The sequence below is a fragment of the Lepus europaeus genome, chromosome 2, assembly GCF_033115175.1.
Source record: "Lepus europaeus isolate LE1 chromosome 2, mLepTim1.pri, whole genome shotgun sequence".
In the NCBI taxonomy this organism is placed as follows: Eukaryota; Metazoa; Chordata; class Mammalia; order Lagomorpha; family Leporidae; genus Lepus; species Lepus europaeus.
Window position 1 is genome coordinate 157,303,273 of NC_084828.1, and position 26,060 is coordinate 157,329,332.

A 26,060-nucleotide genomic window follows, 5' to 3' on the forward strand; every position below is an offset into this window, starting at 1 on the left:
AGTATAACTTTTTGAATCCATGTATACTGGCCACTTGGTCTGCTCTACTCAGGTATGTCATGTGTGAAGGTATGTCAAGTGTGTAAAGCAGGAAAGAGTCAACCAGCTCTCCTTACCCCTAGGTCACTTGAATGGACAGCCATCTATCCTTTTTATGACTGTAAGCAAGCCTGCAGCCTAAGAAGGAATCCTGCTGGGAGATTTGCAAGAAGCAGCAGTTGGCCATAGACATCTCTTTGACCCTCTCTGCTTCTCCTCTGGGCATAGAGGTGCAGGATGATGGCACGACCTACTAGCACATCATTGTCCCTCCAAGAGTGTTCCCTATTATTTATTATCCAGTCTCTCAGTCAACTCATTACCAGGTACCCAGGAGCCAGTAAGACACAAGCAAATAGTTGTTTTTCACAGGAATGATTTCAAGGTTAAATAAGCTTACTACTTCACATACCACATTTTAGAATTCTGTATTTCCTAACTAAAACAGAGTCATAACACAGACAGAAATGAGAAAAATCAATAAGAACTGGGCCTTAACACCTTATTTTAAAGAATGAGTGAAATATTAGGGTCTTGTATAATAAAAAAAATCACTGCAATATTGTTAAAATAGCAGCTGACACCATGAAATGTAACAAGCACCATCCCACAGGCAAATATTGGCATTGAAGATGTGTATGCGCATGCCTGTAGAACACAGTGATGCTGTTTTAGATGTCCTGGCCACACCCCAGCCCTCAGTAGCATTCAGACTTCAATCTTCAAATTTTATCTTCAGTATTTCAAAATAGCTTTCAGTTTAAATGTAATTGAAGTTTCAGAGTAGATAAAATTAATTCTTAAATGGCTACCATTTGCGAGAGGGGTTTTGTGATGTGAAAACACATCACGTATTTATTTTGTCTAAGAGACTTCTTCATGAATTATCATTATTCAGTGAAATTCACTGGAAATTTAATATTCAGGTATCATTTAGTTGCATTAGCATCAATACCTAGTATTCTTTAACTCTACATTTCTTTTATGCAACTTGTTGTGCTTTTCTTTCTAAAAACTAGGAAATTTATTATATTATATATTATATTATATTATATGTATTATATATATTGAAACTATTAATTTTCATGAACACATATGATTTCATGAACAAGAAAATGGTCTTAGTTTCTGATATCATGCAATTTTATCACAAACTGAATTTTTATTAAGATAAAGGTAATATTACCATATTGATGGGATTCACTCCAAAATATGGCCATAGGAGAGCAGAATACATCTCCTCAATTATATCTGACAGGCATAAGGATTACTTTGAACTGATTATTTCATGAATTGCTTTATGAAACAATAAATAAAACAAAGGCTCTGAAAACAGACACATTTTCAAATTTTGTATTTCTGTTGTCATTGTTGGAAACATGCAGTCTATATAAAGGAAATCTGCATTTTTAAAAATATTTATTCTGATTATTTTGAAAGGCAGATTACGGAGAGGGAGAAAGAGAGAGAAAAAGAAAAAGTGAGCGAGAGAAGAAGAGACAGAGAGAGAGGTCTTCCATCTGCTGGTTCACTCCCCAAATCGCCAGGAACCAGTAAGTTATTCTAGGTCTCCTACATGGTTGCCGGCACCCAAGCACTTGGGTCATTCTCTGCTGCTTTCTCAGGTGCATTAGTAGAGAGCTGGATTAGAATTGGAGCAGCCAGGACTCAAACAAGCACTCAAATGGGATGCCTGCACTGGCTTAAAGGGCTCTGCCACAGAGTGGGCCCCGGAAATCTACATTTCTAAGACAGTCTCCCTCTCAGTTCTTAGAGGGAGGACTCTAAGTCATCAGAGACCCTTGGAGCAGATGTTGTGGCCCAGTGGGTTAAGCAGCAGATAAAGACTGGCTAAGGACACCCACAACCCATATCAGGGTGCAAGATTGAGTCCTACCTCCACTATCGATCTAGCTTCCTGCTAATGCATGCCTTGGAAGGCAGCAGATGATGCTTAAGTACTTGGATTCCTGCTATCCATGAGGGAGCCCATGAGGGACCCAGATAAAGTTCTTGGCTCCTGGCTTCAGCCTGGCCCAGTCCCAGCCGTAACGGACATTTGGGGAGTGAAGCAGCAGATGGACAATCTCTCTCTCTCTCTCTCTCTCTCTCTCATGCTCTACTTTTCAAATAAATAAATAACCATTAAAAATAAGTAATAAGAGATTATTTTCAATAGAAAGGGCTTAGACTTCAACTTTTTGTTCTCTGTTTCAGCAACATAAGGAATTTAATTCTGAAGACAGAGCCCCCACTTTGAGATATAGTCTTCACATTTACCAATTTCTCTTGGTAATTTCCATGTATACATGAGGTATATATCTTAATAAAATGCTATTTATTTTTCTCTTGTTCATTTGCCTTTTGTTACAGGGGTCAATCCCAATTAAGAATTATGAAGAGTAGAAATGATTATTTTCCCTTTGTCTATATTATTAAAATGTAACACCAGAAAAACAGAAAAGAATAGTTATTGAAAAAGTGTCATCTTTCTCAAAGAGAGGAGTGATAATATTTGAGGCAGGGGAATTCTTTTTTCCTTTTACAAAGAGAAGTCTCTTACTTCTTAAATTTTAGCTTAGTCTGTTATTCTGAAGATGAAGAAAAATTAGCTGATAAAACACGATATATTAACCTAAACTCTGCAGCATACTTCGGGTTTATCTTCTGAGAAATAGTATAAAGAACTGACTACAGTAAAAAAAAAATTAAAAAACTTAAAAATTTTGATTTATCATCACACAGTTCTTTTGTGTGTGGTATGCACCCTTACAAAGTCTAGCATTAAATCAGAATGCAGAGATGGGGTTAAATGCCTGAAGATAAAGGCGCCCTCCCTGTAAGTGGTCAGTGGATTGTGGAATATTTTGAGTATCACTTTTGCATACAACAGTTCAGGAGATTTTCAAGTCCTTACTCTATGTTAGGTGTACTGTGAAGATCGAGTCGCAGCTTCATTTCACAAGGAAATAAATTCAACTGTGGTCTCCAGAATAGTAGTGGTAGCATGCATTTGACTTGAAAGGTTGTCCAAAATATAAATTCTCATTGCCTATCCAGGATAACTGAATTACAAATCCCAGGGCTTCTAATCAGCAATGGGTGTATGAAAAGCCCTTCAGTACCTCTAGTGTATACTAAAGTTTCAGAACTACTCACCTTATGCATAAGTGCATTTTCTCCAACAAAGGCCTCTTGGATAAACAGATGGTGGGGCTCAGAAAGCAATACCCTAAAGTGTGGGCACCTTGGCATGCTGAGTACTTTAACTACTGAATTGAGGGAATTGAGGCCTCTCTGACCTTCTTCTGTCTCCATGTCTCTCATTCTTCTCCCCCCCCCCCCCAGCATAATGGTTGTAGGGTAAGGACTATTTCCTTTACCAATCTACAGGAAGTTTAGAGGGTGGAATGCCATGAACATGAACCCTCTCTCCAGCATTCTATCAGAGAAGATGGCCCCAAATCATGGGGGGGGGGGACTAAAGACTGACACTTGACTTGCCCAGAAAGACTTTGGCACATCCTGTTGCTTATTCTTCTGAGGGCTGCAACCTGCTCACAGACTCAAACATTATCATTATCAACCATTCAGAGAACCAGAGAGAACAAGTCACTTTCTGCTCTAAATATCCGAAGTCCAGGTTTCCAAAGATTCATGGACAGTCATTAGAAGGTTGAACGTTAGCACATGCAAATGTGAGCAATGTGTATCATTGGAGAAATTACAAAAAAGTCGCTTTCCTTAAAAAAAGTAAAAACAAGAAACCTCAAGTACAAATATTACTGAAAAACTTCTATGCAAGCAGAATGAACTGAAAACAGTAAATTAACCTTGGAAACTTCCTTAAAATTCTGAAACCACATCTAAATGCTTTCCGAGTCCCTGTGCTTTTTCTCTTTCAGGATTTTCTCCTTTTATCTCCAAGGTAATTATTGTTGCAGCATGAACTCTGACCTTATCATTTTTACCTATATTGAATGCTTTGCCATGATCCAATTTTAAAGGGCTGCAGGAGTCTTAAGCTCAAAAATAACAATAAGAAAAATCCAAGCTCTGTATCACAATTCTTAAAACAGCAATATAACAAAAAAGTATCTGATCTGCTGTTTTATTTGCATTAAGTTGATTTAATGCTAGCTGTCTAGGTTCCTCTTTTATGTACTTAGGGTTCTTTTATTAAAAGAAACCCCCAGCTGGCAGGCAAACTAAAAGTACCCTGGCAAATCAAGAGAGTACCTTCTTGGTGAATCGTTTAAAGAATATTTGAAGAAAAAAATTAAAGATTAATAGTCCACTGTCCTAACTTTTCCTTATCATTGTGAATACAAATTCAGTTATGCAATTGGGAAACAGTTATGACATAGATACATTTATTTCTTAATTGTATGACCCATACAGAATATTTAATAGTATATTTAAACTTGAGGTTGTGTAGTGAACATGTAAGTAGACTACATTATGAAGAAAAATGGCAATTCACGTTGGACACATTATAGCCCAAAGTGAGGAAACATGATTGAATTAATAGCATGCTTTCTGAGCTCCAGTGATTGATGCTTTGCTTTAAATGGTGTTCTTGTTTTCTGTACTCTTGATACACAAAGGAACAGTAACAACCACAAGAAGAGAAAAAAAAAAGAAACATGATAACACCACTAAGGTGATTTTCATACACTACCACTAATCACTGGAAAAAATTCTAAATCAATTTAATGATAAGAATGGGAGCATGCTGCAACTTCCCAAATACATTATGTAACTCTAACTTCTATTTTGTAAGCAGAGAAAATGCTTTGTCCCTAAGTAATTATATAATTGTGAAAAAATATTCTTGATGGGTTCGTTTATCTTTTCAAAACTTAACTATAAACTTTTTTATTCTTAAACAGAGTTTTTGCTTGATTTCTGATGTGGAAAAACAAACAGAAAAACAAAACAAAACAAAAAAACACTGGTTTTGTGTATCTGGAATCCAAGTAGCTGCCTTCATGAACTTCAATGGTGGAGACCTGTTTGACGTCAGGAGCTAGAACTTAAAGTTTAATCCAGCCAAAAGCAACACTGACTCTAGCTAAATGTGCTTAATCCTTTTTGGGAAGGAAACCAGTGACCTTGCATGAGTTTTAACTCTAGTGATATAATCACAAAACTTTCAGGTGTGCACAGAACTGAGAAAAATCAGAGAAAACATTTCCTTAAACTAGCCAACTGTGCATGAATTCTCTTCACAATGCTCATAGCTTAATACTTCACTGACTGTGCGAATGTGGCAAACCATTTGTAAACTGTAGGGAGGAATTAGAAATGTTGAGTCTAATCATTCCGAGGGTCAGGTTGTCATAAGCATTGCTATCAGCAGCAGAAAAAAAAAATTTATTTTCTTATGTGACATGTTTTCTCCCCCTACTGAAATCAAAGCCCCATAATGCAAAAGTAGGACCCTCTTGTCTTGTTGGTCTCCCTTAGCCCAAGGTGTCCTTGCCCACCCTTTATTAAAAGGAATTCACAGACTTAAGGGAGTTATCCAGCTGACCTTACAAGGTTCTAATCACCAAAGTCAAGTGATGTAGGCAGGCAGATAGGATAAAATCAATTAGGTTTGTGAGCTGGAAGACCAAGCTCCCTTGTGATCTCATACCCCCACTTGACCCCACTTGTATGCCTACCTGCCAATCAGACTATGTAACCCCTCCCCTTTAGGAGTAAACAAAAGGCCTGGAACACAGTGGGCCTTTCCCCTGTTCCTCTTGTTGCCCAGTGGGCATGTGGCCTGGCCATCTGCTCTCTGCTTCCCTGCCTGCGTGCTTGCTCCACATGGCTCGTGGCCTTCTCTCTGCCTTCTCTTTGTTACCCGCTCTAAGCTACCTGTGGATGCTCAGAACCATACGCTTGCTCCACATGGCTGGCTCCTGGCCTGCTCTCTGTTTGGTATGGACCCAATCTAGTTTCTCAACTTCTCTTTCTCCCCTAAATAAAATCCTCACTCTGCTGCGTATTCCTCTCGCTGAATAAAAACCTTAAAACTTACCATGTTGCCTGGGTCTGTTTGAGCCAGTGTTCGGAATTCTTCTCTGAATACATGGCAAGAACTCACATGATTATTAGTACTGAAAATTATTAGAAGCCTGGCTGATATCACAAGGAGTCATTTGCTTCTCCAATAGATAAGAATCTTGATGGCCAATGTTGTCCTGGGGGTGATCTGTGTAAGGGAATTCCAGGTCTGGGCACCTTCATGTAACTCCCAGACCAACTGGAGTCCACCTGGCCATCATAAATTCCCTAAAGAGCATGGCACCAATCAAAAGAAGGTCATGAACTCCACTGACCAACCAGGAACCTGGACACAAGCTGATTACGTACCTCTCAGCCTCAGCTTCAATCTATAAGAACCTTCACCCCTAACTACTTGGGGTGACGGAATTAAGCAATAGCTGCCAGGCTCCTTGCTCTGCACTATGCAATGAATACCAACTTTCCTCCACCACCCCAATGTCAGTGACTGGCTTTCTGCACGTAAGGAAAGTGGAGCCAGCATGGGGGTCTACAGCAATACCTCCAACTTGTTTGTTTGGGGTGTTGTTCGGCCACACTACCAATCTCCAGCTTTGTCCACCAGTCAACACCGCATCCCCACTCCCAGTGTCTGTTGTCTAGCAAGAACAACTGCTAGTAGTGTAAAGGAGAAAAAGGCCCTCCCTTATATTCTCTTAAGGAAAATATCACAAGAAGAAATTATTTTCAAGCCTTGCCTGACTAGTCCCCTCTGCCTGGTGCACCCACCCTGCCTAACAGAAGTCTATATGTCATCTCCACCATATAGTCTTGGATATGCTGCTGTACAGTTGTTATGGGTGCTTCAAAGTTTCATGGGAAGATGGAATTAAAAGACCAGTTTATTTTCGTGCAAACAGTTTTGAAACTCATACATAATTTGTCCATAACATGCATTTTTTCCATGAAGATATTGATGTTCCCTCATTTGTCATTGCTGTAAGAAGGGTTAAATTTCTGCTTCTTCTGACAGGTAGTGAATCCCACAAGAAAGAGAGGAAGATCTGATACTGCTCATCATTCTGTCCCTAGGATCTGCTACACATCTCTAAATAGTTGCCCATTAAGTGCATGTTGAATTAATTTCACATTTTGATTTTAAAATGGAAATACACATATGGTGTCTCAATGGATTTTGTATGTGAACAGGGTTCAACTTAATTTTCTGCCACTCTTTGGCACTTTGCCTTATCTGTTGAAAACACTTCAGGGGATTTTTATGGCACTTAGTGCTGGAAAAGCATCTGGCACAAACACAAACTATTATTTTTTCAGTGGGATGAAGCTCATCATCAACCACAATTGTGCTATTTATGAGAACTCTCTTTACATAGGATGCAGCACAGGAATACTTTAAAGATTGTTTCACTTTTTTAAACATTGTCATGAATAAGCAACCTTTTTTTTAAAATCTGGGAAATGCAACAAATAATTCCAGTAATGAGTCTGCATTTTAAGGTTTATCTGAAACATCAAATGCTTTCGAATATGGACACAAAAATATTCAGTACTTGGGAAATGCTATTTCTCTGTTATTATTTTGAAGCTTCCAAAATGGAAGATTTTATGCTTTATAATAATACAGAGAAAGAAATTATGACATCAGCAATCCTTTTCCCTCCCTACAAATCTACATAGTATTTACCCTGTATTTGCTGAAGAAGAATATTCAGGGAAAAGATCGAATTTTCTACTTTCCCATAAAGTAAGGAAAGGCTTTCCCTCTACAGAGTTGAGGAATTCCTAACCCCTTATTCATAAATTTGAGAATCACTCCAGTAGCTACTTTAATAAGCCTGTCCCAGAGATCACTTCTAAATGGACTTGCTGAGATCCATCAGGTCCTCAGAAGAATGAACTGTATTTAGCCATGTGCTCTGTCAGTGTTAAAGGCCATAATGATTCTCTGAAGCACATCAGGTACACTTGGTAAGGAGGAAGAAAGTGAACAAGCTCAAGAACCTGGACCCCTACAGGCAGAGTCCACTCATAGTCAATTTCTTTCAGCAGTTTATTCATTCACAGGGATCCACTGAACAGTTACTGTGGATCAGAGGCTATTGTAGTGACTGGTATTGAACTGAAAAATTGGGCTTCATCCACAAATCTTCTCCATAAAAAATACCATCGGTAAAGTAAAATGATTTTAAGAATATTAAAAATTAGATATTCCTATTGCAAAGGGGTTATCTGCCAGTTTCCTAAAGAATACTTAGAAAATCAGGAAGAGATAACCTAACAGACTAAGGGAAATATCTAGTGAGCTGCAGAATGTGTTAGTTTTAGCTTTGGGTTAGTTGTGGGAGTGTGGGTGAGCTTGGAGGAAACAGTGGCAATGATGCCAGAATCCTGAATTGTTCAGACTTGTATAAGTGCGTGATTTCCTTTTATGCCAAAAGTTCTCACATTGCATAAAAACTTTGTTTCCTCAACAAACTGATGTAGCTAAGCTGTATCGGCAAGAAAGAATTCTAATTCCGAGAGTTTAGTGTTCAGAGAAAATCCCACAACAGTCAGATGCTAGCAGCTGTCTCTGGCAGAAATTTGCACAGGGATTTTGTTTTGCTGAGTGATACATGAAGGAAGGATTTCAGAGGGTCATAAATGCATTAAGAAGATCCTGCTATTCCTTCTCAGATTGGATGTTTATGTGAGGCATTGAAGAAACACTGTGTGAGTCAGGTAGCAAGGGGAAGGCTTTATAAGAATATTCTCACAGGGGCTGACACTGTGGTGTAGAAGGTTAAGCCTCAGCTTGCAACGCCAGCATCCCATATGGGTGCTGGTTTGTGTCCCAGCTGCTCCTCTTCCAATTCAACTCTATGCTGATGGCCTGGTAAAGCAGTGAAGGATGGCCCATGTGCTTGGGCCCCTGCACCCACATGGGAGACCTGGAAGAAGTTCCCAGCTCCTGGCCTCAAATCCAGCTCAGCTCCAGTGTTGTGGCCATTTGGAAAGTGAACCAATGGATGGAAGACCTTTCTGTTTCCCCCTTTGTCTTTCTGTAACTCTACCTTTCAAGTAAACAAATAAAATCTTTTTCTGAAGAATATTCTCATCTATTCCTTAGGAAGACCTATGAGGGAATTGCAATTGTCATGAGAAACTTACTGATTAGGAGAATAAGACTCTAAGAGCTCAAACAGCTGGACTACATCAAAAGAGCATAATGGGGCTGGTTCTCAAGACTCTTGCTCTCAATACAAAAGGAAGTCGTCAAAGGAAAACAGCCCCACCATATGACTTCACAATGGCTCATCTGACAGAGGGCTAATACTAAATAGTGCATGGGAGCAAAATGTTCGGCCTGGTGGTTAAAATGCTGGTTGGGCCACTACAACCCATGTTGGAATACCTGAGTTCAAGTCCCAATTCTACTCTGGACTCCAGCTTCCTGCTAATGGAGACCCTGGGATCGATAATGATGACTCAAATGATTGGGTTCCTTCCACTCATATGGGAGATCTGAATTGCATTCCCAGCATCCAACTTCAGCCTGGCCCAACACCTGCCATTGCAAGCAGTAAAGGAGTAAACCAGCATATTAAAGCTCTTTCTGTCTTTCTCTCTCTGTTTCTCCACCTCGCAAATAATAAGATAAAATAAAAATAAATAGTCCATTCATATGACACTCAAAAATACAGAATTATCACTGACTTTTGTAGTCATTGGTTCACATAATTTTACTCACAGTCTATCTCAGGTCCATGCTTTAAATACTATTATCATCACTCTATCTGGAGCCATACTTCAATATTTTCAATATCAACTCCAGCAATTGCTACTGATGTCCTAAACAAAGAAATGATATGATGTTTGGTTTTCACCCTAATTTGAAACTTTCAGGCATCAGAAAGGATCACTGGGATGGAAAGCAGGAGATGGGGGCACAAATAAGCTCTTGCACAGAGAATCTTGGAGGTTTACTTAAAGGTTATGTTCTTTATTCAAAAGAAAAGTTGTGAAATGATTGTAAGAAAAACAGATTTATAAATATGTTTGCCAACAGATGCTGTCAAGGATGTGGGGAAAAAGGCATACTAATCCACTGTTGGTGGGAATGCAAACTGGTAAAGCCACTATGGAAGACAGTTTGGAGATTCCTCAGAAATCTGAATATAGCCCTACCATATGGCCCAGCCATCCCACTCCTCGGAATTTACCCAAGGGAAATTAATTGGCAAATAAAAGAGCTTTCTGCACCTCCATGTATTGCAGCTCAATTCACAATAGCTAAGACATGGAATCAACCTAAATGCCCATCAACAGAAGACTAGATAAAGAATGATGGGATATACACTCTATAGAATACTACACAGCAGTAAAAAAAAAAAAAAAAAAAAAAAAAAAGACATCCGGTCATTTGCAACAAGATGGATGAATCTGGAAAACATCATGCTGAGTGAAATAAGCCAGTCCCAAAAGGACAAATATCATATGTTCTCCCTGATCTGTGACAACTACCTGAGCACCTAAAAGGAAACCTGTAGAAGTGAAACTGACACTATGAGAAACAATGACTTGGTCAGCCCTTGTCCTGGATGTCAAGGAATAGCTTACTATTTTACTCTATTTAGTATTTTCTTTTTCTACTTAATATCATTGGTTGAACTATTTACTTAACATAGAATTCTTAGGTGTTTAAATCCAATTGAAATTTGACCCCTGTTAAAAATAATAGTGGGAATAAGAAAGGGAGGAGATGTACAGTTTGGCATACATCCCCTTGGACTTACCCCTAATGGTAAAGCTAAAAACTTGCTATGGGACTCCAAATTCCATTAAGTTGGCAGGTGCCAATGCCATCTTACTGGTTAAAGTGATCAGTTTAAGTTCATGACTGATCATAAAGAAAGGATTAAGTTGCAAAGGGATCACATGAATAAGACCAAGTGTCAGCTAATAATAATAGATAGAATTAAAAAGGAGAGAATGATCCAACATGCGAAGCAGGCCACACAGCAGACTCATAGAATGACAAATGCCCTAAGCAGCACTCTGGCCTCAGAATCAGTCCTTAAGGCATTCAGATCTGGCTAAAAAGCCCATGAGAGCATTTCAGGCATGGAAAGCCAAGGCACTGTGGCAAAAAAAAAAAAAAAAAAAAAAAAAAAGCCTATGTGAAAGATGTCTGTGAGTGAGATCCCAGTGGAAAGAAGGGGCCATCAAAGAAGGAGGCATCTTTCTCTGAAGGGAGGAGAGAACTTCTGCTTTGATTATGGCCCTGTCTAAATAATGTCAGAGTTTGTGAATTCAACAGGCTTCCATAGCCTTGGCAGCTCATGACAAGAGCCTTGGGTTATCACTGACATCATAAATAAGAATGTCAACTGTTAAATCAACAAGAGTCATTGTGCACTTGCTCCCCATGTAGGATCTCTATCCTTAATGTGTTGTACTATAAGAATTAACGGCAAAACTGGTGTTCAAACAGTACTTTATACTTTGTGTGTCTGTGTGGGTGCAAACTGTTTAAATCTTTACTTAGTATAGAGTTAATCTTCTGTAAATAAAGATAATTAAAAATGAATATTAACGAAGAATGGGATGGGAGAGGGAGTAGGAGGTGGGATGCTTTGGGGGTGGGAGGGCAGTTATGGGAGGAAGAACTGCTATGATCCAAAAATTGTACTTATGAAATTTATATTTATTAAATAAAAGCTTTCTATAAAAATAAATAAATATGTTTGCATTTTTATGAGATTATTCTGGTAAGTTCAAAGCATTTGTAATGGAATGAAGGAAGCAACAGATGGGAAGAAATGGAGGTTTAGATTATTATTGCAATGGCACAAGTAAGAGATGGCCACATCCAAGTGTCTATGATGACAATAAGAACAGAGAAAGAAGTATGCAAACATAATATAATTTTTAATAATTGAAGGTGAATTTTGAGGAGTGGTCTAAAAGACCTCTTGCAAATGCTTTATTTCTTAAACTGGTTAATATTCAAAGAGGCCCAGAGGTTTAGGGAAGGGCATGAGTTGGGTTGGAAAGTGTTGGATTTGAGGAGCCTTTAAAACATCTCAGTAAAATGTGGTCTCTGTAGCTACATGGTCTGGAGATTGGAGATGAAGCCCAGACTGTAGCTAAATTGGGGAATTAATCAGCAACAGATGGTAAATGGGAAGTGTTATTTGAAAGACAAAATGCTATTTTCTTGTTTAACCGTTGAAACATAATCCTGGATCAGCTGCAATCCTGGAACAAATAAACTGAGACTCCACCTGATGGTATGTGGTATGATACATTTCCAAATTTTTCATTTAGCTATAACTTACTTCATCACTTAGATTTAAAAAAAAGCTTTTTCTAAAAGTGCCTATAATCTTCACATTTCAGCCACACAGTGAACCATTCTCTTCATAGTCACACCACAGGGAGTTAACGAGAAAGAACACATTTCATTCTACTCTATAGAATAGCAGAGCTCAGCATTTGGTTTCTAGAGGCTTAACTCGTAAGGATAAAGATTTTATCACTGGAATAGTAAACTAGGGATTGGTAAAGTCCATCTAGCGAAGGTTACAGAGAGGTGTCCTCCAAACCTGGCAGTAAGGCTATTCTCTTCGAGTTAAAATTGGAGTAGATGGAATTAGCCACTTACAGGAACCTTATTAAAGGGCAAATCAAAAGTAGGAAGACAAAATGGGAATACTAATCAACGACTGACTGAATGTAAAAGAGAGCTCTGTCCTAATGAATATTATTAACATGTCTGATATAAGACTGTGCTAGTTGAATAGGTTTCATCCTCACATCTAGAAAAGGGAAGTTTAAACATTAACTTCACATAGAGTTCTCCCAATTCCCCTGATAAACACAGGAGGAAAGAACTACAATACCATTTCAATTTACTTCGAATATAGTATCTGTTTCTATTACAACCAAAGAGAAAAGTGGTCTATTATTATATAAGACACATTTAAAAAATTTTATTAATACAATATTTAAGAAGCCTTATAGGAGTAAAAAGGCGTGATTCCTTTTCTTATCCATCACAAAGGTCATTGCCAATACCCCCTAATAAAAGACAGATTAACAGGAGAAATACATAACAGAATTATCTAATCAAAGTTCTACATGACATGAGAGCACTCAGAATGAAAATGCAAAATGCAGGGAAAGCTATTTTTAGGCTTACAGTTTATAAAGAATGGAAAGCTATGTAGTAAAGTGGGACAAAAAAGCATGAATTAATAGCAACAGACTAAATGGGGAAACTCAACAAGAGTTCTCCAGTTCCTTCTTGGCCTCTTTGTGTGGCAATCCATCTTTTGGTGTGAGGCAGGACTTCTACAATGAGGGTCTTATGATGTGATGATGCACTGCTAGAAAAGGTAGGTCAGAGAATTTCTTTAAGGCCAGCTTTTAACAGAGAAGGGTAGCTGGCACTGTGGCTCACTAGGCTAATCCTCTGCCTGCGACGCCAGCACCTGGGGTTCTAGTCCCAGTCGGGGCGCTGGATTCTGTCCCGATTGCTCCTCTTCCAGTCCAGCTCTCTGCTGTGGCCTGGGAGGGCAGTGGAGGATGGCCCAAGTGCTTGGGCCCTGCACCCACATGGGAGACCAGGAGGAGGCACCTGGCTCCTGGCTTCGGATCGGCGCAGCACGCCAGCTGTAATGGCCATTTGGGGGGTGAACCAACTAAAGGAAGACCTTTCTCTCTGTCTCTCTCTCTCTCTCTAACTCTGCCTGTCCAAAAAAAAAAAAAAAAGGTTAGAGTAATATTTCAAGGGTTTAGGAGAGAGGAATTCTACTTCCTATGACTACTATCTTCAAGAAAAGGAATTTAGTCTCTATGGCCAATGGCCAATGGCCAATCTTGGGGGGGAATAGGGAACAAGAAAAAGAAGAGCAGGAGCAGATCTTGCTCTGAGCTCCTTTCCTTCAGTTCCATGTACTCAGCACACCAAGGCACTAGACCTTGGGATATCAGTTTATGAATCACAACAGTCTAAAATCCAACAGTCTAAAAATCCATAAATTATAAGTATTCTACATCTTCTACTTAAGAAGAAACAAGCCAAAAGCTGAAACTCAGTGAGAACACTAAACTAAAACTAAATTTCAAGTTAATAATTTTTCAACATTTTCAAACATCAGTTGTCAATTTCTATTAAAGGTATATTTAATGCTTTGAGGCAAGGATATCAAAACAGGGACTGGATTTGACATATGTTATTCCAACAGTATTTGTGATTAGCACTGAAAAAAATTAAATTCTTTAAACAAGGATTTTTAGAATTTCAACATTGCAAATACTAAGTAATGTAAAGACCATTTGATTTTGTACAATATTGTCTGATCTCTAATTTCTATGAATTTACCAGGATCAAAGTGAGATAACAGAATTAGTAAACATATATATTTTTATAACAAGATGGGACATACCAATCTTAAGTACAGTAGTTGTCTAAGTGATGCTTGTTAATATCACTGCGTCCTCTGTTTAAACCAGCAAGTGATTTTCCCCCTTGGGCATATATTAATAATTTGCTTTTTGCAGACAAGTGCACAAATATGATTAGCTTTTGCAAATTGCTCTTTATTCTGTTACTGGTAAGTAATTTTTATATTATTACAGTGTAAACAGATGCTATTTTCCACTACATATTCAGCTGTAATGAGCTAATTTAATGTGTTAAAACAACAAAAGAACTTCAAGTGTGATTCAATGATTCAAGCAGCATGGAAACTAAGAGAAACATGAAGCACAAAGTTTGTAGAAACATTACACAGTTTGGTTTTCACTAGGGATTGTAGCCAAGTTCTCTGAAGCTGTTTATCTGTGGCTGTGTTTTCACTTTCACAGAGCTCACTTAAGCAAAAGGGTGCGATGGCTCTTCTGCTCATTGTTCTCCCACTTCCTGACACTTGAACCATTAGTATCACTTCTCTGGTTTGGAAACTAAATGTGTTTAGTTGCTTAGATAGCTGCTCATTAAACATTTCTGTTTCATAACATTCCTTTATCATGATAGGACATAGCCTAGGTGGAGTAAATAAAGGAAATAAAGGAGACACAGACCTAGAGAGATGATAAAACCTGGAGACCAAGAGAGATAAGAGATTTTGGGAGGGAACACTTTTCACTATTGCCTCCTGCTGCTGTGTCAGACAAAAAGACAACACACAAGTGTTCATCAGATTTTGCAACATATATACTGTCCATGATTGTGATAGGACAATGCAACTTAATGCTAACCCACCCATTGAAACAGTGGATTTTGGAAAAGTCTGGAACAAGAGTCTGGATGCTTGTTCATGGAATTGCTAATTAGAATGGCCTAAAGAAGCAAAATCCACCAAATACTTTGATTCTGAGTGGAGCCCTAGTATCTTACTGAGTTCTATAACATGAATTTCCAAACTGTATATAGAAACAGATACGCATTTGGTTCTATCATTTGTAAAAGCACAAAGATGAGTTAATAGTATTGACATTAATGTTATTTTAAATACTTTAACTCTTTTTTACAAGGTTCAATGAAAATGAATAATATAAAATGAGCAATAAACTTATCATCCATTGTTAACTTTTTTCAGGTTTTTTTCTATGAGTAGCCATAGAGCAGGTAATCAACAACAACTTGTAAATGATATGTATATTTTATTATAAAAAACTAGATTACATCCTTTATACTGTTGTAAAACTTCTATATGTATGTATTAATACGTCTTCGGAATTTCTCCATTTGGTCAAGATTTCTTGGTTCACATCCTCGCGAATGGTCACCATGTTTACAAAGGTGATGTATCTTGATATAATTCTCAACAAATTATTTATTTGCATATCAACATAAATTATTACACTTACAGTATGACATTTTCCCCCAAGTCCAAAATAAAAATACTACAGCGATAAAATACCATGTGGCTACTCAGTAGAATAATTATGAGGTTCTTTGAAAATAAAGTGTTAGATAAAGCCTACATAAGAGCCAATCTTACTCATCCATGGAATAGATGGAATCATCCATGGAATTATCATTAACTTCAGGCTTTCTTTCATAAATTAGTATTTTAAGATTGGCACCTCTCTGGTCTTCAGTATCCCCAGTGTGTGTAAAGAGCATGGCTTGCAAAATCAGTGAAGCCACATGGAGCAGGAACAGCCAGGGCAGGGCCAGGTAGAAGCCAGGAGCCTGAGCTCCATCCGGGTCTCCCATATAGATATAGGGGCCCATCCACTTAGGTCATCTTTGGCTGCTTTCCCCTGTACATCAGCAGGGAGCAAGATTGGAAGTGGAGCAGTGTCGCCCATATGGGATGCCCAACAACAGCTGTCTCCATGGAGGACTAAAGAATATAAAAATGCTCTGGGGCCAGCACTGTGGTCCAGTGGGTTAAGCCATGACCTGTGATGCTAGCATCCCAAATGAGCTGCAGTTTATATCCTGGTCCACTTCATATCAAGCCCCCTGCTAATGCATGTGGGAAAGCAGTGGAAAATGACCCAAGTGCTTATGACCCTGCAACCACACGGGAGACCTGGAAGAAACTCCTGGTCCTTACTTCAGCTGGGATCAGGCCCAGCTGTTGTGGTCATTTGGGGAGTAAATCAGCAGACACAATCTCTCTCTCTCTCTCTCTCTCTCTCTCTCTCTCTCTCTCTCTCTCCTTCTCTTCCTGTCTCTCCCTCACTGTAACTCTGCTTTTCAATAATAAAATTAAATATTTTTAAAATTTTTAAATATGCCCTAATAATGATAATAATGGCTTTCAAATATTGGCCAAACCAATATATACTACGTTCTACTCAAGGGATTTTGTAGGAGTCATAGTTTCCCCTAAAATTAGACTCTACAATGCACACTTCAAAGAGTAAGAGGCTGAGGTTCACAACATTTAAGTAAGTTGTCCAAAGCTCACAGGAGGAAGACACAGAGGAAAGACACAAAGCCATGACTCCTTGTCTCCATAGTTCATCATACCATGAAGGATTGTTTGAAATAGTTCTGTCTTCAATGCAGATATATTCAGCAAAATGAAAAAGAGATCCAAAATTTAAAAAGCAGGGAACTAAAAAAAAAGTACCATTCTGATACAGCATATTTCCACATTATTATTTTCCACATTCTTCTTTTCCCAAAATGATACTTTTGTAATATTCTAGCTTATTCCTGGGGCATAATGTAAGGGATATTTGGGAGAAACTATATTTCTTCTTCTTGGATGACACACAGCCAGAGCAATCTTCTCATACTCAAATGATCACGTTACTCAATGAAAGCCAATGAGTGTCAGCGAAAGTGATCTGCACCATGCTCAGCTCAGATTCATGAAAAAGGCCAGAACACAGCTTTCCTAGTTCTTTCTCTTTCTTCCTACTTGATGCAAACAAGCAGAGCAACCTGGGAAGCAGCATAGTATAGACATAAAAACCACAAGATGAAATAACCCTGAACCACCACTTAGGAGGAACACACCGCTGAGTCAGGAACACCGCTTTGGGACGTTACATGAACACAATTTAAATATCTAGTTTGTTAGAGACATTATACACCTTTTAATTGGTTTGTAGAGCAACCAAGTTACATTAACAACTGTATCCATCTCTTATTATGTTCAAATCCTAGATGTACAAAGAGTTCCCAGCTATGGTATAAAACAGAAAGTGCATGAGTAGATAAGCACAATCAAATCTGCGTGATTTAATTTTAGCTTATCTTTGTCTACATGAAGCATCAAATTGCTCTGAAAATCTATAAGTTTTACACCTTTAAGAAAACAGCAATGTAACTGACATAACTTTCTTTGGGCACTTAGTATTTCTGTGGCTAGTCTGGATAAAGTAACACCTAGAAGAGATGCTGGACCATAAATTTGAATAGATTCAAATCACTCTTCTATATAATCCCTTATCAATTATTACTAAGGCAATATTTTCCTAGTTTGGTTGGCATAACCAATTTCTCAAATGCTCTACTTAAACTGGAGGCAGAATCCTGTGGCGCAGTGGGTTAAATCCCTGGCCTGAACCACCAGCATCTCATATGGGCTGCTCTTCTTCCAATCCAGCTCTCTGCTATGGCCTGGGAAAGCAGAAGAAGATGGCCCAAGTCCTTGGGTCCCTGCACCCACATGGGAGACCTGGAAGAAGCTCCTGGCTTCTGGCTGTGGATCTGCACAGCTCTGGCCATTGCGGCCATCTGAGGACAAACCATCAGATGGAAGACCTCTCTCTCTGTTTCTACCTCTCTCTGTAACTCTGTCTTTCAAATAAATAAAATGAATATTTAAAAAAAAAAAACCCGAGGCAGAACATAATGGCAGGATTTTTCTCAGAATTGTATGAATACTACGTAATGCCATGTGCAATCGAATTCCAGTTTCTCATATCTTATTTGACTTTGATAGAATAAATCAAAAAACACATTATTTCCTGAGGAGACCCATAAATGATTGATGAAAACTCCCCAAGATCTTAAAATAATGCATGTCAAAAATAAGTACTTCTTTTATTTTGGAAAACCCTTCAGCTTTCTTATGGTTATTTTTCCTGGCTGTCCTTACTCATCAGACATTTTGAAAACATAAAAAAAATTCACTCATGTCTTGTCAAAAATACTGCTTCTTTTCAGGAAACACAAAGATGCTCTTGTGATTATTTTTGCAATCTTACATGAATTTTATCAATGGATTTTTTAAAAAGATTTATTTATTTATTTGAAAATAAGAGTTACACAGAGAGAGGAGAGAGAGAGAGAGAAAGTCTTCCATCCAATGGTTCACTCCCTAATTGGTTGCAAAGGTCAGAGTTGCACCGATCTGAAGCCAGGAGCTTCTTTCTGGGCCTCCCACGTGGGTGCAGGGGCCCAAGCACTTGGGCCATCTTCTACTGCTTTCCCAGACCATAGCAGAGAGCTGGATCAGAAGTGGAACAGCTGTGTCTGGAACCGGCGCCCATGTGGGATGCCGAAGCTTCAGGCCAGGGGTTAACCTGCTGCGCCACAGCGCCAGACCCTATCCATGGATCTTAATTCCCTTTAGTAAACATTCATTCATTTTTTACTATCTTCAGGTGAAGAAGATAAGAAATATTGCCCTGCAATAGGTATGTAGATGCAAAGAAGGCATAAATATTTGTATTAATCTTAATACAACCAAGATCACAATCCCATGCCCCTGAAATGAGCATTGCTCTCATTCTAACTAAAACAAAATGAAGCTAGGTTTGGAGTTAATGATCCTGAGTTTAAATTTTGGATTTCTATTCATGAAATGCATGGCCTGTGGTAAGTTACTTATTCCTCAAATCTCAGTTTTTAATCTGCAAAATTATTACAGGGAATGCTATTCTTTACTTTTTAAGGACTAAACTCCTTAAGGAGTTTTTCAGTTTTTCAATAAAATTTCAGTGCCTTCAGCAAAGACTAAATTTAATGTAAAGTCTTGGAATCACTATCTGGGTTTTTGGTTTACTTACTCTTTGTTCCATTAGAATCCCCTTGTAGAAGAAATAATTTTTCTCTATCCAACTCCAAAACCCATGCCCGTGGAGAAAATCCAACATCTAAACCACAAATCAGCTTCAATCTAAGCTAGTAAGAGGAGGAAAATAATAGTAATTAAAATAAGGTAAGAAAAAATACAGTAGGAATGTTTGCTTGATAGCTTCTAAGAGTTACACCAAGAAATATTCAGCATGATCTAATCCTCCGCCTTGCGGCGCCGGCACACCGGGTTCTAGTCCCGGTTGGAGCTCTGGATTCTATCCCGGTTGCCCCTCTTCCAGGCCAGCTCTCTGCTATGGCCCGGGAGTGTAGTGGAGGATGGCCCAAGTCCTTGGGCCCTGCACCCACATGGGAGACCAGGAGAAGCACCTGGCTCCTGGCTTCGGATCAGCGCGATGAGCCGGCCGCAGCGGCCATTGGAGGGTGAACCAACGGCAAAAAGGAAGACCTTCCTCTCTGTCTCTCTCTCTCACTATCCACTCTGCCTGTCAAAAAAAAGAAAGAAATATTCAGCATGATCGAGACAAATTTGCTTTGTGGGTATTTCATTCCACAGAACTTAAGAAGTCTAAGTCTTCTGCAGAACCCAGAGAATACAAAGTTAACAATGTCCTTGAATAGTTGGATGGATAAACTGTGGGACATCCAGATAGTGGAATGTTACTTAGTGTCAAGAATAAGTGAACGTATCAAGCCATGAAAAGAGAAGGAGCAGCCTTAAATGCATATTATTAAGTGGTAGAAGTCAATCTATAAAGGCTACATATTCTGTGATTCCAACTATACGACATTTTGGAAAAGGAAAAACTATGGAGATGGTAAGAAGTCAGAGGTTGCCATGGGTTAGGGGGAGGCAAAGCAACGAGGACATAGAGGGCAGTGAAACTACTCTGTGTAATACTGCAGTGATGGACAAATATCATAAATTCATCCAAACCCATAGAACATAAACATAAAGAGTGGATTCTAATGTAAACTATAGACTACAGATGATACTGTTGTTGGATGGAAGTTCAGAAACTTTAAAAAACGAACTACTTTGTTGGGTGATGTTCACACCTGGGTAGAATATCCAGATTTGGGGGCAGAGCATATAAGGGAAATGTATATACCTTTTATTCAATATTGCTATAAACCTCAAAGTTCTCCAAAATAAAGTATATTGCCTCTAGATATATTCCAAGCATTGGGATTTTCAGTCATATGGTAGTTCTACTTGTAAATCTGGGGGAACCTCTATACTATTTTCCATAATGCCTGTCTTCCTTTATATTCTCATAAACAATGTATAACAGTCCCTCTTCTCTACATCCTTGAAAACACCTGTTATTTTTTGTCTTTTTGATAATAACCATTATAACTGGGGTAACATTATGTTTCATTGTGGTTTTGCCCCAAGGAAATAAAACCAGAATGTCTAAGAGACATCTGCATTCCCAGGCTTATTGTAACACAGTTCACAATGTAAAATTAACTGAAATGAATAAAGAAAACGTGGTACATACACAGAATGAAGTATTATTCAGCCACAAGTAACAGTGTAATCTGTCATTTTCAACAATGTGGATGGATCAGGAGCTCATTATGCTAAATGAAATGAGGCAGGCACAGAAAGACATATACCACATGATCTCACACACATATGGAATCCACAAAGTTGATCTTATAAAAGTGGCAAGTAGGGGACCAATATTGTGGCATAGAGGGCAGAGCCACACCATCTCATATGGGTGCCAATTTGTGTCCTGGATGCTCCACTTCCAATCCAGTTCCCTGATAATGGCCTGGGAAATCAGCAGAAGATGGGCCAAGTACTTGGGTCACTGTCACCCCTGTGGGAGACTCAGATGAAGCTCCTGGCTCTTGGCTTCAGCTTGGTCTACCATTGGCCATTGTGGTCATTTGGGAAGTGAACCAGCATGTGGAAGGTCTCTCTCTTTCTCTCTCTCTCTAGCTCTGACTTTCAAATAAATAAATACTTTTTTTTTAAAGGGGAGAGTAGAATTTTGGTTACCATAAGTTGGGGAGAGTAGGCAGGAAGATGGATGGGGGCAGGTTGGTTGTTAAGTTGTGGTGCTTTATTGCAGAATAGGGTGAAAAACAAGATTGAATTGTGTATTTTGAAATTGCTAGGAGACAGAATTTTGAATGTTTTAATCACAAAGAAATTATACATTTTAAGGTAACAGATGGCTGGCGCCGTGGCTTAACAGGCTAATCCTCCGCCTTGCAGTGCCGGCACACTGGGTTCTAGTCCCGGTTGGGGCACCAGATTCTATCCCGGTTGCCCCTCTTCCAGGCCAGCTCTCTGCTATGGCCCAGGAAGGCAGTGGAGGATGGCCCAAGTCCTTGGGCCCTGCACCCGCATGGGAGACCAGGAGAAGTACCTGGCTCCTGGCTTCAGATCAGTGAGATGCGCCGGCCGCAGCGGACATCGGAGGGTGAACTAACGGCAAAAAGGAAGACCTTTCTCTCTGTCTCTCTCTCTCTCACTATCCACTCTGCCTGTCAAAAAAAAAAAAAAAAAAAAAAAAAAAAAAGGGAAAGGTAACAGATATGCTACATATCCTGCCTTACATTACAAGGTATACCTGATTCAAAACATCACATTGTATCCCATAAATATGTGCAACTATTAAGTGTTAATGAAAAATGATTGTCTAGAAAAAAAGTGAGCAAGCCACTCCTTTTCTGGATGTTGTTTGTCTACCTAGCATGCAAAGAGTTGCTCCAATCATTTTTTTGCCCATGAGTGGAGGCTTAGAATCAGGGATAGCAGAGTCGAAAGATGGGAGTCACTTGGGTGTTTGGTGAGCTCTCGATCTGGCGAATTATTCCTAGGACCATCATATCTTTGGATTTTTGTATTGTTTTATAATAAACCCTTACTTTTATTTAAAAGCACACAGAAATTTGATATGCCTATTGTAATATACCAGTTAGGGATTGCATGAAAATATGTTAGCAGGAGATTATAGAGTGATAAATAATATGCACTGAAAAAAATTGTGGTCAGTTCACCACTGAATCTAACTGAACATTAGATTTCCTATTATTAGATCTTAGGATTTTGCTAAAACTGGAGCATTTTAGTTTCCTTCTGGTTTAGCTCTAATTTGAATTCTCAAAGTCTGATGAAAAATACTTAAAAATGAAACCATGCACACCCTTCCCTGAAATAAATGTAGACAGCATTTAAGTTTGTGCGTTATCAGTTGTCTATAAAGTAGTATGCTAAGTAAATATACCAAATCAAAATGGATCCTCAAGGATGGTCTTCTTTTCCACATCTCTGTTTATTTCTCACCACTTCAGCGTATATTTTCATTCAGCACAGTGAGTGCATACAACGACCAGACACTATTCCATGTCCTGTTGTAGTCAGGAAACGTGCCCTGGCAAAGCATTTTCTGAAGTTAAATAACCTACACAGTTCATTGTCTAGCACTTCAATACACAATATGCCTGATTTGGGAAAGTTCATGTAACTACCTCACACCAAACCCAGAAATATGAGGGTTAAAGAACTTGTGATTTAAACACTGGGTCTGTATTCCATGAAGATGGATACAATCACTGCCATAAATTGATGAGTTATGCATAAAGCTACAGTGACAAACAAGGCCACCAGAAATCGCAGGTCCCTGGAATTACTGATGTACTACCTAACCAGCAGTGAGTGAAAGAGCAGGTGGCCCTCGCCCCGTAGACTGCAGCTCTAAATCTTCCCAATGGACTGAGAAATAAGCACTTCACCATTTAACATGAGCCAGGAAGTCACTTCATCACTGGCCTGTCGAATGAACTGCTGACACAAGAAACTTTTCTCCACTTAGAAAATCACAAGTACCAAGAGATTGCTTAACAGCTGGAAAATGCCTGATTTCGCCCATACTGTCTTATCTGAAAATAAAGTTCTCTTTGAGGTGCACTCGGCATTCGAACTTTTTAAATTTTTCACCCATCATATAGAACTAAACCTTCAGAGAATCTATCAATAGCATTTAAACTTATTCATAACTATAACCGTGCATCCATTATCTATCTAGAGGACTCAAATTATCAACTGATGATAACTAAACACTACTCACAGGATACTGTTTTTTAAAAAATGTTAGGTCACGCCTGCATTTATTACCTAAGAACTTGTGGCTTGGGATTAAAAAGGAAGAGACAGAAAACCCAGTATCAGTCTGTGTGTTACCAAGAAAAGCTATAAATTGCTTCAAGAGTTAATGTATGTCATCTATCTAAAAAAATAACAATAGGCATGTATGTTCAATGCTCTACTGGAAGGCAGAATTGACTTCTAGCACAGTCCAGGTAAAACCAATTATATCACTGAGATAAAAATAAGTAGGAAGGTTCTTGTAAAGTTCATGGAAAAAATGGAAGTAAAAGATAAGCTTATTCTAAGGCAGAACTTTTTTAAATCCATGTGTAGTTTTTTCCCTACTTTTTCCCTAGTAAATGGTCTCCATGGGATTTTTAGGTATGACTTCAAAATTTGTTTACAGCAAAGCAAACATTTATTCTAATTTCATTTTCCAGGAAATTTCAAAGTTCTCAGATATACAACATCTAGCAATCTTTGTGATTTTTGTAAAAAAGCAAGTATGAAAATATTTCCTATTTTCACGCCAATATTAAATATAAGGAGGAAAGAAAATCAACACAGAATACCTAGGGTGGATCTGTTCCTTTAAGATTCAGAGGCACATTACTGATAGTATTATCATGCTTATGGTACAAACAAGAATCAGAAAGTCACAGAAGTTTTAAAAAAGTACCTGTTCAAATTCACATCCCTAATAAGCACTGAAATTAGGAGTAGCCTACTCCAAGTCTCTCAGCCTTTCCATCTTGTGAGGATAGTGGAAATAATTACTTGGAAAATAATTTCTTTCTCATCTGGACTAGGTGTAAAATTCAAACACTGGTGTTGGCAATTGATCAAAGGATCACCTAAAAATTTGAACAGATTGCTCCATCAGCATTCTTAGTTGCCTGCCATATCAGGCTTAACATAACCCCCCGCCTCTACCCTAATACCCAACAAAAGGTGGTTCAGTTCTGACACAGAGAGAAACTGCAACTACACTCAATTTTTATCAGCAAGCGTTCACTTCAATGCTGACTGGAGAAATAGGGAGCTGGAGTAGTGTTTTTACACATGCGGCTAACTCTGATAAGCACAGTTGGGCTGTGGAGACTTGTTTCCTAAATTCTGTTGCCAAGCTGAATTTTATGATCTTCATTGGCAGATGATCAAATGCAAACTCTTCACTTACAGCCAAGTTATCTTACAGCAGATGTTGGAAGAAATCATTTAGAATGCAAATCTAGTCCTTAATCTAGGGTAAAACTGTGGCAGTGATGGATGACTTTTGCAGCAATAGTTCATGAAAGACACATCTAATGCCCTCTAGTATTGTGGAGGAGGAAATACTTAGTTGCCATTTGAGTATATATTTTTTTTCTTTTGAGCCACTTCTCTGGTTCCATGGAAAGTGGGGCAAGGTGTTTAAAATCTGCCTCAATTCTCTTTTTCAGTCAAGTAAAATTGTGAACACAAGACACGTATGTATACTAAGTTTTACATGATGCCTTACTAATATCCAGAACTCCACTAACTCTAGTCTAAATCATCTAAAAGACATGGCCACAGGCATGTAACAATAAGCCTAGATTTCTATATGATGCTGAGGAAGTAACAACATAAACAACTACCACTGACACTGTTTCTAAAGCATCAGATCCCTCTAGGTCTGAATTATCAACTAGAATTGATAAGGTTTTTTTGTTTCTTTCTATTTATTTAACTGCCAGCCAACAGTGACGCAGAATGCTTAATTCATGAATAATTCACTGAATCATTCAATATCTTTGATCCCCTTTTTTTCAATTGAATAAAATCTCAGACAATACTTCTTTTTAGAAGTTCTTTACTGAAAAAATTTGGGCTTTCAGCAACATCCCCTGGTATCCATCCCAATTTGGGCCAGGACTTTCAGTGAGTATGCAAATGTAGAGATGCTCAAGTCTCTTCTAAAAAGTGTCACAGTATTTGTATATGACCTGCACACACATCCTCTGGATACTTTAAATCATTTCTAGAGTACTTATAACACCCAATGCAATGTACATGTTATGTAACTAGTTGTCATACTGCATTCTATAGAGGATAATGACAAAGTAGTCTGTAGATATTCAATACAGATACTTTTTTAAAAAAAGATTTATTTATTTATTTATTTAAAAGTCAGAGTTACACAGAGAGAAGGAGAGGCAGAGAGAGAGAGAAAGGTCTTCCATCCGCTGGTTCACTCCCCAGTTGGTCACAACAGCCAGAGCTATGCCAATCTGAAGTCAGGAGCCAGGGGCTTCTTCCAGGTCTCCCATATGGGTGTAGGGGCCCAGGTACTTGGGCCATCTTCTACTGCTTTCCCAGGCCATAGCAGAGAGTTGGACCGGAAGTGGAGCAGCTGGGACTCGAACCAGCACC

General features: G+C 38.7%; 1 protein-coding gene across 2 annotated transcripts in view; it reads right to left on the minus strand.

Annotated features, from left to right (window-relative positions):
* Positions 1 to 26,060, minus strand: part of ZNF385D (zinc finger protein 385D) — a 371,759-nt gene that overhangs the window by 106,416 nt on the left and 239,283 nt on the right. The gene's annotated exons all lie outside the window — the stretch shown is intronic.